The sequence below is a fragment of the Microcaecilia unicolor genome, chromosome 2 (assembly GCF_901765095.1).
Source record: "Microcaecilia unicolor chromosome 2, aMicUni1.1, whole genome shotgun sequence".
NCBI classification, from domain to species: Eukaryota; Metazoa; Chordata; class Amphibia; order Gymnophiona; family Siphonopidae; genus Microcaecilia; species Microcaecilia unicolor.
The window spans coordinates 219,267,897-219,280,215 of NC_044032.1; the positions used below are offsets into that span (position 1 = coordinate 219,267,897).

Consider the following 12,319-nt stretch of genomic DNA (forward strand, 5'->3'; position numbering starts at 1 on the left):
AAATGTTGTCTATGATGCCTGAAGTACAATTTCAAAATAAAATCCCTCTCTGTCTCAGTTGAAAATGTAACAATTAAAGTTGCAGAAGTGAGAGATCTTTTCTCCACAGTGTTTGACGTATCCAGGCTCTCTGAACAAACTTCCAAATTTAGATCTAGAGTGGAGAAATTCTGAGAATCAACAATGGGAATATAATATACCACGAGAAGATAATCCAAAATTTCAATCATAGCTTTGCAAAACTACTCCAGTAGTTTGTCCAGTGATCCTTGGAAAATTTTAAAAACATAAGTTTTTTGATCTGGACTAATTTTCCAGTGACTCTAATCTTCATTGTGTTGTCATAAGTTCTGCCGCACTGGTTACTTGAAAAGTTTCTAATTTAGCTACTTTTATATCCAAATCATTCAATTTCCTACCACATTTCAAAACTTGACTAGTACACTGTGAAACTTTTGTAGACAAATTTAATGCTTGTTTTTTGGTAGAGTTGTACGACTGGGACATTATTTTAACCATTAATGCAATCCATAAAGGGCCCTGTTTACAAAGGCATGCTAGCGTTTCTAGCTACAGGCATCTACATGGTTTTAGCATACTCTAAAAACACGAGTGTGCCCAGGGCCGTGCCAAGGGTCTCTGGTGCCCCCCTGCAGATTGTTGGTGCCCCCCCCCCTCTCGCTTCTTCATTAGATGTTTCTCAGTTGCTACCTGTCTTTCCTTTAGACTGAAAACTACAGGCCCAGCCAGATCTGACAAAAGGGTCTACCACACCCTTCAATGTCAAGCATATACTAGAAAACTGTAAATTAGCTTACACAGGAAAGCAGTTTTAAAAAATACACAATTCCTGCTGTTTCTTAACACTGCTCTCCAGAGAAAGCACTGCCTTTATAAAGAGGCTTTTCAGTGAGACTTAGCCTATTAAAAACTATTAGCATAATTAGGAATGGCCAGCCCTTGTAACTGCAGAGACCTAAGCTTTGATTATGCATGTTCCTGTCTTTGTTACCAAGGGGGGGGGGGGGGCTCTTCATCTCATTTACACAGTCTGACCTGGCTCACTGGGAGCCCAGTATCTTGGAGACTGCTATACACTGCAAAATAAGATAGCATATGTAAATTTGCAAAGTGGACATATTCCAAACACTAAAATGAAAATAAAACGATTTTTTTTCTACCTTTGTTGGTTGGTGACTTTCTTTTTCTGATCATGCTGGCCCAGTATCTGATTCTGTTGCTGGTATCTGTCCTCTTAACTATACTATACATCAGCTAAACTTCCTCTTTGAACCTCAGCCAATTAAATGGATTTTAGCTGTAGCTATGATAATTAAATACACATCATTGCAGTCATGCCCTCCAGTGTACATGCTCAGAAAAAAAAAAAAAAAAACTCTGAACCACTTACAGATAACAATTACACTACTTATTTTTTATTTCTCCCCAGTCTCACTTGCACACCTCCCTCCAAACCTGTTCGCTTTAATTTGAATGTTGTTCAAGCTCACCCTGAATGAAAAGTTCTTCCCACACCAAAGACATATATAGCTGCTGGTTGTACTCTTTGAAGCAACTTTAGCAGAGTGTGTCTGTCTCAGCACTGCTGGGCTACCTTTACTTCTTGATGTGGAGAGAGAAAGACGGGAGAGAGGAGAATCACAACTTCAGGTAAAAGATTTTGCAAGTGAGTGGCGCCCTCTAGAGGTCGGCGCCCCCCTGCATTGCTTACCCCGCTTACCATGTTGGCACGGCCCTGAGTGTGCCTTTGTAAACAGGGCCCAAAGAGTTTAATGTAACAATCTGTGTTTTTTCAATAGCTAAATCGGTTAGAAATCCATTTGGATGTTCCAGTTGTAACTCACCAGGTAACACTGAAATCCCTGGCAAAACTGATGGTGTCTTACCCCCCTGCAGGGCTATTCTGTCAGTGTATTGTATCTGGATCCCCGTTCCAGGACCCAGCCAGGCTTGACCCTGCTTAGCTTCCTTCTTCACCCGACTGTTGCCTCGCTCCACACCACCTTGGCCTGTTCTGGGAACTCAGCGCCAGACCCCCTGAGAGCTTGCAGGACTTCCTCCTCTCTCTATTGTTTCCACAGAGGCTCAATCAAGGCAAAACGTTTATTAAAAAAAAAACAACTTTATTTTCTTGCTTCCATTCAGCATAGACACAAAAGGAAAACACCTTACTCCCAGGTTGTTAAGGTTTGCTGCCAAAGTCTCATTCAGGGTTTAAACAGTCCATATAACTTCACTTTAGCCAAAATTACTTCTTTTAGGGAACAGTACATTATCAGAAAGAAAACCCAATAGCTTGGTAGATTGCAGGCCCAGACTTTTTCAGTATGAAACAGTTTACACAGTCTTTCTTACAGCACAGCTACACAGCTTTGGTCCTACCTGGTTCAGACTGGGGTTTCAATTGTGCCCAGCCCTCTTTCTCTCCCAGGGGCTGCACCTGTTTCCTCTTTAGTAGAGATCTCCCCCAGCGCCTCAGTCTCTCTCCTCTGGTCTTCCACCAGTCTCTCCAAGGCACAGCTAGCCACCCTCTTACAGCAGCTTTTCGGTTTTGAGCCAGAGCTCCAATCTCCATCTGTTCCTCCTCTAGTCCTTCAGTAACCTCCATTTGATCCTCCTCTTCAACTTCCCCCACCCCCAACCTCTCCAGCTGGCCCTCATCACCTTCCTCAGAGACCATTTCCCAATCTTCTATCTCCTCCCCTAACTCTTGCACAGCCGGGTGGGGAAGAGAGGGATTCTGGGACTGGTAGTTCCTCCTCTTCTTCCTTAACCCGGCCAACCTCTCTGCCTCCGGTAGCGTAGCTTTCTGAATGTGGGTGTTGTGCACATGAAGTCTGCCCCGTTGGGGTTCCCCGGCTGCCTGCACCCCCCTTCTGCGTGCCTTCCCGGATCCCCTTTCACCTACCCTCTCACAGTATGTTCTTCCAGTTGGGTCCCTGTAGTTTGAACACCGTCCTGGCTTACAGACATTACTCCTCCAGTTGCCGAAGCAAAAACAGTTGGTTGCAAGGGGGGAGGGGGTCTGCACTCCTCAGGTGAAAAAGTAACCCCCCTGGTCAGGGGAGATGCTGAGTCTCCTTGCTTCAGAAATTCTCCCAGTGGCCCTGCCTCTAGAGTGACAAAGTGCCCAGATTCTGATGCACAGATGAATCAATCAGACTGACTGGCAGGGTTACGATTGAGGCCCATAACAGAGAAAATTAAGATCTTGCTCCACCCCCTGTTCCCCTCAGTGAGTTTTTTTTAAAGCACTCACCACCACTAACCAAATTAGACCTGGTTATTCAATACTGGGCCATATCTGTAGATCAGTATTGAATAACCAGGAGTGTGATAATGCCCAGATGGTACTGGTCCGACATAGCTTAACCAAGCAAATTTAGGACTAATATTTATATAGTCAAACTTATCTAGTTAGCTATATAGGTACTAGTATTGAATATTGGCAGTTGTGATGGGTGTACATCCTGTCACTGGGAGGTAGGTCCCCAGGCAAGAAAGAAGGTATTGCCAGTCAACTATAGAAAGACCACTTGGGTTTAACCCTTTAGTGTCAAGCCATATGGGAACAGATTGATGGGAACATTGGACATTCCATCATACTCAGGGTAAACTCCTAGGAGCCTGCTGGTGTGGTGGTAGTCCAAGGGTAGAGACTACGTGGGAAGTGGCAGGGACAGACTAACCCAGTCCTGAAAGGCAGGGAGTGGATTAGTATCCTGAGAATAATCTGTGGAAGATTATATAACATTGACTTGAACAGTGATCTGCATGCTTATTTGCAGATCACTGTTTGGACTGATTTAAAACCCTAAGAGAAGGGAGATTGGATCCACTGGTTCTCAGAGCCAGGAAGTGGTGGGGGGGGGGGGGGGGGGGGACTGAAGCCCCAGGACTTATCTGGGGTGACCTGAAAGAGTGTTTCTAGATGTAGAATACTTAGTAAGAAAGGGACCTGTTAAGAGGACTGAGAGGCTCAGGCGGACCAGAAAAGTAGAGTGATCTCTTTAGAGGTCTGGATTTCAGCTTGTATTTTGACAAACAGGGCTTCTAGAGTTTGGCTTGCATTTTGGCAAGTGGTGTGTTTAGATTTTGCTTTGCACTTTGGTAAGTGGTGTTTAATGTGAAACTTAGTTTACAATGTTAGATAGTCAGCGTGGTTTATACCAGTGCCTGCATAATTTCCAGGACAGTCCAGGCCCTGCCTAGACAGTGCCACAGCTGTTAGAGCACCACTGAATATCAGTGGCTGGCTCATTCAGCAGGGTTTAACCAGGCAGGCGCCTCAAGGAGTAGCCTAGTAGTTAGTGCAGTGGACTTTGATCCTGGGGAACTGAGTTCAATTCCCACTGCAGCTCCTTGTGACTCTGGGCAAGTCACTTAACCCTCCATTGCCCCTGGTACAAAATAAGTACCTGAATATATGTAAACCGCTTTGAATGTAGTTGCAAAACCCTCAGAAAGGCAATATATCAAGTCCCATTTCCTATCCCCTTTCCCTGCTGCCCAGTGAAATTGCTTTGGATATCAGGCCCTTAGACTGTAAAATCTCTGGCGAAGGAAAATAACTACTGTACCTGAATATAACTGGCCTCAAGAGTAAGCTACTATTGAACTAAATCCAAATCCTTTTCCTGTTTCCCCTCATCCTCTGTGTCCTCTCCATACACACAGCCTCACTTCTCGGCTTGTCTGCAGCTTTTAGAAATGCTGACAAACTTGAAAAACTAAGCAAACATCAAGCAGTAAGCGTACATTATTATAGCCATCTCCTGCCTGTTCCTTTACTGATCCACTAGGAGGTAAACACTCCCTCAAAAAGCAGCCAGGAATCCTGACACACTTGGAAAAAAAGAAGAGTTTTCTCTGCTTATAACAGAAGTGTGTGTACTATGCTCTGACAGATTTTTTTTTTAATTTGGCAGGACTACAGAAGTCAGTTACTAGATTCCCCCTCTCCCTGAAAATGGTACAGATGGGAAAGGGACATGGCTCAGCTCTATGCAGTCAGAATCCCCCGGATTTTATATATGGTGCACCAAGTACCGTGCATTAAATTGAGCGCATGGCCAATCTACATGTGCTACTCAATTATTTTATTTTTGTTACATTTGTACCCTGCGCTTTCCCACTCATGGCAGGCTCTATGCGGCAGGCAATGGAGGGTTAAGTGACTTGCCCAGAGTCACAAGGAGCTGCCTGTGCCGGGAATCGAACTCAGTTCCTCAGGACCAAAGTCCACCATCCTAACCACTAGGCCACTCCTATTAGTGAACTGATAATTGGCTGATAATGACCAATTATCAACACTAATTGGCAATAATTGGAATGACGCACATATCTTTTTAGGTGTATTCTAAAAATAGGCGCATGTAAATTCCAGCGTATGAAACCCCAAAAGGGGTAATTGCAATGGGAAGTGTATGGGTGCGTCAGGGCAATCAATGAAATCTACACGCGTGGTTATAGAATTCAGCGGAGCGCACCTAGATTTCAGCACAGGCATTTACACCAGCTTTTCACTAGCGTAAATGGCTGCGCCTAAACCTACCTATGCGCTATTCTTTAAACCACATCTGAGAGACTTCCGGTGACGTCATGAGCTAAGGAGCAGCGTGCTACCGAAGCTCCGAGACCTCGATCTTCAATAAATTGAAAATACAGTGGTGGAACTGACTGAATCGCTCCATTATATGGATAAATACTTAACAACACTACCGGCAGATATGGCTCAAAAGTCGGTGAAGAAAGACAGGAGTAAAGCAAGTGGCGGAGATGGTAAAATGGCGGAAGAGGCCGGGATCACCGGACTTGCATTCACAGACGTCCAGCTAGCACAACTGACGTCGGCGGTCGAGAAAACATGGGAACCCAGGTGGGTAGCACTCACCAACAAATTGGAGTCCTACCAAACAACGTTGGATGGAATGGGAATTCGCGTAGGAGACCTAGAGGCGCGAGTTTCGGCGGTGGAGGATGACTTGAGAGGATTCGGGCCGGATATTGTTGCCATGCGTCGCCAACTAAAAGAACAGAGGAGTCTGCTCGACGATTATGAAAACAGAGCACGCAGGAATAACATACGGATTGTGGGTCTGGATGAAGCGCTGCCTGAGAGGAATCTAGAAACCTGGTTAGAAAATTGGTTGTCTAAAGAACTGGCACTTACAGACACGATGGGGCCCGTAGTGATTGAACGGGCGCACCGCGTGGGCCGCCGAATGGAAGATCCTGCCCGCCCACGTGTAGTCATCGCAAAAATCTTAAACTATCGCCATAAGGTTGAAATTCTTCAAGGATTCAAACTTAAACGTGATTCACTGAAATACAATAATAAGAACATCTTGATTTTTCAAGACTTTTCTACACTGGTACAGGAAAAGAGAAAGCAATACCATGCGCTGTGTTCAAAGCTGGTACAAAAGAAGATACGTTTTGCGCTCCAATACCCTGCTCAGCTGAGAGTTCATGTACATAATACATGGCAGACCTTTAATACGCCGGAGTCTGCAAAACAAGGCTTAGTAGAAAGTAAAATTCTTGATGATGTCTGACAGTGAACTTAATAACAAAGTGGAGGAGCGTTCAGTGGGGACCACATCCCCTTCGAAGTTATATAAGTAAATTGTATGTATGATATATAATGTTTTATTGTAATATGGAGTTTGGGGTCTCAAGTGTACACCGGGGTCTTAGCTTCAACGTCTGACTAGCTCAGACGAATGAAGCAGGGTACATGCATGGCAGGGGAGGTCAAGGAATGGGAGGGGGGTGGGGGGGTGGGAGGGGAGACTCTTTCCTAGCTCTAAGGACTTGGAATATGCGGGCAGTTCCGCAGATGGAACATACAAGTAGTTGGAAGGTGAGGGTCTTGCTGGGACTGGAAACTTGTAGAATCTTATGTCTGATGTATACAGAGAGCAGGGGCAACGGGAACGCTTATAACAATGAAGAGATATGCCAATTAGATTAATATCTTGGAATGTGGGGGGCATAACCTCCCCAATAAAGAGGAATAAAATATTGACGGCCCTAAAAAGGCACAAAGCTGATATAGCTTGCCTACAGGAAACACGCCTCAGCGCAGTGGAACATGCTAAATTGCAGAGATCTTGGGTGGGGGAGTGTTATGCCGTGGACTCTAAGGGGCGTAGGGGCGGCATAGCGGTCCTATTTCGAAAAGGGCTAGCCTGTAAAGTAACAGTGGTGGAGAAAGGAGGGCATGGTAGAACCATCACATTGAGGGTGTGGATACAGGGTTTTAGTTTTTTGTTGGTTGGAGTATATGGCCCAAATGACTGCGATAAGGAATTTTATCAGACCTTGGGAAGCCACTGCCTTCAACAGGGAATGGATAAATTACTAGTTATGGGGGATTTTAATTTAGTTTTTGACCCGAGGGAGGACTCATCAAATCCGACTTCAGCACACTATACTGGACAGAGGGCGGGAGAGCTGAAAATGTTGGCCAAAACATTAAATTTAGTAGACGCGTGGAGGGCTCTACACCCAGGGGAAAAAGACTACACACATAGATCACGTGCCCATGGTACCCTAGCGCGATTAGATTATATTCTAGTAGAGAGATCAATGTTCTCACATTGGGCCGGAAGAAATATCGGATCATGCAATGGTGTGGCTGGATCTTCAGGCACCCAGAGACAGAGTTGGGGGGGCAGGATGGAGATTTCCAGCATATTTATATACGGACCCCGCTTTTCAAAAATACCTGACGAGTAAATGGGGAGACTATGCACTTAACAATAAGGAACATGTACAGGTGGATCCCAAGTTGTTTTGGACAGCCTCGAAGGCAGTTTTAAGAGGAGATATTATAGCCTATTGTTCTGTAAAGAAAAAGCGTAGAGCAGCAAATATTTTGCAATTAGAAAAGCAGTTCTTAAGAGCTAAACGTGAGCACGCAAAAAGACCTACACATAAGACCTTAGAAGAGCTGAAAACAATACAAGTTACCCTAAACACTTTAATACATGAAAATGAAACCAGATCAGCGATTTATTATAAATTTAAACTACAACAATTTAGCAATAAAACGGGAAGGTTGCTAGCTAAAATAGTTAAGAACTGGGGAGGGCCCAGAGTGGTGGCCACACTGCAAGATGAAAGAAATAGGACCACTTCCTCACAGCAAGAGATAGGAAGCATCTTTACTAAATATTTTGCCTCGCTCTACTCCTCTGGTGAAGCGCCTAATGTGTCTCTGATTCAGGATTACTTAGATAAAGCAGGGCTCACCAAGTTGACAGGTGAGGAGTTGGCAGTACTTAATGCACCCCTGAATTTAGATGAACTACAACAGGCAATTAAACGATTAAAGTTACGTACAGCCCCGGGACCAGATGGGTATTCAGGGGAGTATTATAAGATGCTACCTTTGGAGGCACGGGTGGCGCTTTTGGAACATTTAGATGAGGTGGTCACTACAGGTGGTTTCCCCCTATATGCTAATACCGCGCTTATTACTTTGTTGCCAAAACCTGGGAAGCAGTTAAATAGAGCAGAGGACTTTCGACCAATATCACTATTGAACGTTGACATTAAGTTATTGGCGGGGATGCTGGCTGAGAGGCTTGCACAATGTTTACCTAAACTGATAAATGCTGAGCAAGTAGGATTTGTTCGTAACCGTCAGGCTACACACAATGTCAGACGCCTCCTGCTAGCTATGGCGCACTGCCAGGAAAGAGAGAACCCCTCTATAGTGGTGAGTTTAGACGCCGAAAAGGCATTTGATAGGGTGAATTGGGGATACCTATTCCATGTGATGCAGGCCATGGGGATCTCAGGATGGTTTTTGCAGGCAGTCCGGGCTCTTTATTGTGATCCAGCAGCACAGGTTTTGGTAAATGGTATGAGGGGAAATGAATTTCAGATTAAGAGGGGAACCCGGCAAGGCTGTCCCTTGTCTCCAGCTCTATTTGTAATCTCACTGGAGCCATTTTTGCGCACACTCACGACCCACAAAGATATTACAGGTATATTGGTGGCTGGTCATCAGGTAAAAGTAATGGCATTCGCCGATGATTTGCTGATAATGGTGACAGACCCACCAAGGTCCATGGGCATATTACTACAAGAAACAGATAGATACGGACAGATCTCTGGTTTTAAACTAAATTTGTCTAAATCATCTGCCTTGGAGATAGTCGCAGGAACCCAACATGATTGGAAATCTAAATTCCCCCTTGCTTGGGAAAAGCATTCTATTAGATACCTAGGAGTCCGTATATCAGCAGACATGTCGAAGTTATATGATTTTAACATACAAAAATTGCTGGTTGACACTAAATTGAGTTTACAGGCTTGGAGCGAACTTCCGGTGTCCCTGCTAGGGCGAATAGCCTTATTTAATATGATCATAGCCCCCAGATGGATATATATATTCCAAACCATTCCACTATATCTGAGAAGAAGGGATGAACGAATTTTGAATCAATATCTGCAGAAATTTCTCTGGAAAGGGAAAAAGGCCCGCCTCTCTGTCCCCTCTTTAAGTATACCAGTGGAATATGGAGGTTTGGGCCTCTTAAATTTAAGGTTCCTTAACATAGCTAGTGGAATGAGACATATAAGTGATTGGTATAGGAATGCCAATGACTATACCAACACAACTCTAGAGCTGAGTCTTTCGCAGGGGACACATTTCAGTAATTATTTACACAGCACTGGTGCACAGGTGCCATACTCCCTGAAACATTCGGGAATCATGGTAACAGCAAAAGCAGTGTGGGGTTGGATATGCCGTTTACACCAATTCTCTGCAAGGGTAACCCCATTTCTGCACATTAGTGACAATTATGCTTTCCCTCCAGGTCAGATGTATGCTGTATTTAGGAGATGGAAAAGTAAGGGTATTGTATACTTATTGCATGTATTGACCAGGGAGGGCCATATACGAGAGTTTTCAGAATTGAAAAAAGAATTTGGACTACTTGACAGTGACATTTTTTACTATAGACAGCTGAGCCACTATATTGCTTCTCTACCTTGGACATCACTTACTGAAGATGTACAAGAAGAACTCTCGTCGGCCTTCTCTCTGGAATCACAACAGAAAGTACCCATGACATATCATCATAGACATATACGAGATACAGCTCCAGAGGTGGAATACCATAAACTGGCCCAATTGTGGGAGGCAGATTTGCAGGTGCCTGTCACATCACAGCAATTGAAGACCCACATTTTGCAGATCAGAAGAGTTACGATCTGGGCCACACATTGGGAGTTACAATATAAAATGGTTTTAAGATTGCATATACCTCCAAAGAGAGCATTTCATATGGGTCTTTCACCATGGGGAGAATGTGCAAAGTGTGGCAGCGCGGGAGCAACATTGGGCCATATGTTTTGGTCATGTGTGGGTATTCAGAAGTTTTGGAAACTGATTATAGCCTATGTTGCCAAACTGTGGGGTCAATCATGGCATTATAACTCATCCTTGCTTTTTGGTTGCCCCATTTTAGGGACGAAGCCCAGAAAGGGATATACTGCGTTTGTTCTAAGGGCTATAATTATTGGCAAACAGGCAATCTTGACTGAATGGCTGTCATATCAATACCCCACCTGGCAGCAATGGCGTTCACGTATGGTGTCTCTGTTGCGTTTGGAATGCATGGCTATAAAAAACTTTGACTCTAAGATGGGCGAGAGATTCCAGCGGAGATGGTCGCCATTCTGGGACACGATGACTGCTGCAGCAAGAAGCCACTTGTTGAATTCTTAAGTCCAATGTTTAGTATAATGTAACGGTAGAAAGGAAAGAGATTAAGGAGGGGAGGGCAGAGGGTAGGGGGAGGGATCGAAAAGGGGGGGGGGACAAAATAAAAAAGAAGTTGAGGGAAATATTTTGTAAAAGTGTATGGTAATGGAGATGTTTTGGTATTCAGTTTGCATATGATAAATGTATGTTCCAAATGACTGTGTGAACTCAACAAATAAAACAGATTTAAACATAAACCACATCTGAATGTAGACGCAGCTTATAGATACTGTTAGGCGTGTAAATCAGATGTGCCTAGATTTTAGTTGCCATAAATAGAATCCGGCCCAACGTGTGGAGATTTGGAAAACTATAAGAAAAATTACCATTTGTACTTTGCACTGGGATACATAGCACAAAATTTATCTCACATTAATATAGCTTCAAGTGTGTTAAGCAAAGCAAAGACTGTGGTCCCAGATACATGCTGGTAGGATATTGGATTAAAGGATCATCTAAGCACATGTGGTTGGACTACCTGATAGAGCAGGGATTTTGGAAGTCTGTTATTTGTCAGATCACTGGGTGCCGGTTTCCACAAGATGATTCAGTTAGTGGCTCATAGTCCATGGGGCAATATAGTTAAATGTATTTATTTATCAGGATTTATTAACTGCCTTTATGAAGAGTATGAGGGAACTGGGAAATTTTCTATTTGTTAAACAGCCCAACTCAGTAATTAAATGTGTAACTAAACTCTGGAATTCGTTGCCAGAGAATGTATTACAAGCAGTTAACATAGTACAGTTTAATAAAGGTATGGACAAGTTCCTACAAGAAAAGTCCATAAGCCATTATTAACAAGGACTTAGGGAAAATCCACGGCTTATGTCTGGCATCAGCAACATAAAATCTGTTTTACTCTTTTGGGACCTTGCCATCTACTTGTGACCTGGATTGGCCACTGTTGGATGCAGGATAATGGACTTAATGGACCCTCAGTCTGTCCTAGTAAGGCAAAATTGCCTAATCTGAATGAGTGGTATAACTGGAGAACTTATGAAATGGATAGATTGACTTCCTTCCCTGCATAGTCTGTTCAGAGATCTGAGGTTATGTGTAACTCTTTTAAAGACTACATAGGAAGATTGTAATTAGGACTGCATTTTGATTAAACTTTTTAATCGAGTAGTTAAAGGCGGGACATAACCAATAGTCCATTGGGGGGGGGGCACAGGAATGGATGGGGGCATGCATTTCCTCTCCCTCCCTCCCCCTCCCACATTAGATATCATGCCTTTGCTGGTGGGGATACTGAAGCCCCTCCAGTCAAAGAAATCCACTTCAAAAAAAGTGCCCCCCTTCCTCCTTGTGCTGCCTCAGGAGCAAGGAAATTAGTGGGGTGCCTCCAGCTGCCAATGCTGGCACTCCTCAAACATGCTCAGTTAATGCACAAACTGAGCATGCTTGGGGAATGAAGTTGTTGGTGGTTGGAGACTCCCTGCTGACTTTCTCACTCCTGAGATAGTACAAGTTCAACACCTCTCTCCATCCCAGGACCATTATTTCTGA

At 44.0% G+C, this 12,319-nt stretch overlaps 1 long non-coding RNA gene across 1 annotated transcript; it reads right to left on the reverse strand.

Moving 5' to 3' along the window:
• Nucleotides 1-2,030: 2,030 nt before the first annotated feature.
• LOC115462345 lies at nt 2,031-11,767 on the reverse strand. The gene is made up of 3 exons (XR_003940828.1): nt 11,693-11,767; nt 8,932-8,940; nt 2,031-2,042 (listed from the first exon to the last, which is right to left on the reverse strand). It is a non-coding gene; the product is annotated as an uncharacterized LOC115462345 (long non-coding RNA).
• Nucleotides 11,768-12,319: the final 552 nt, after the last annotated feature.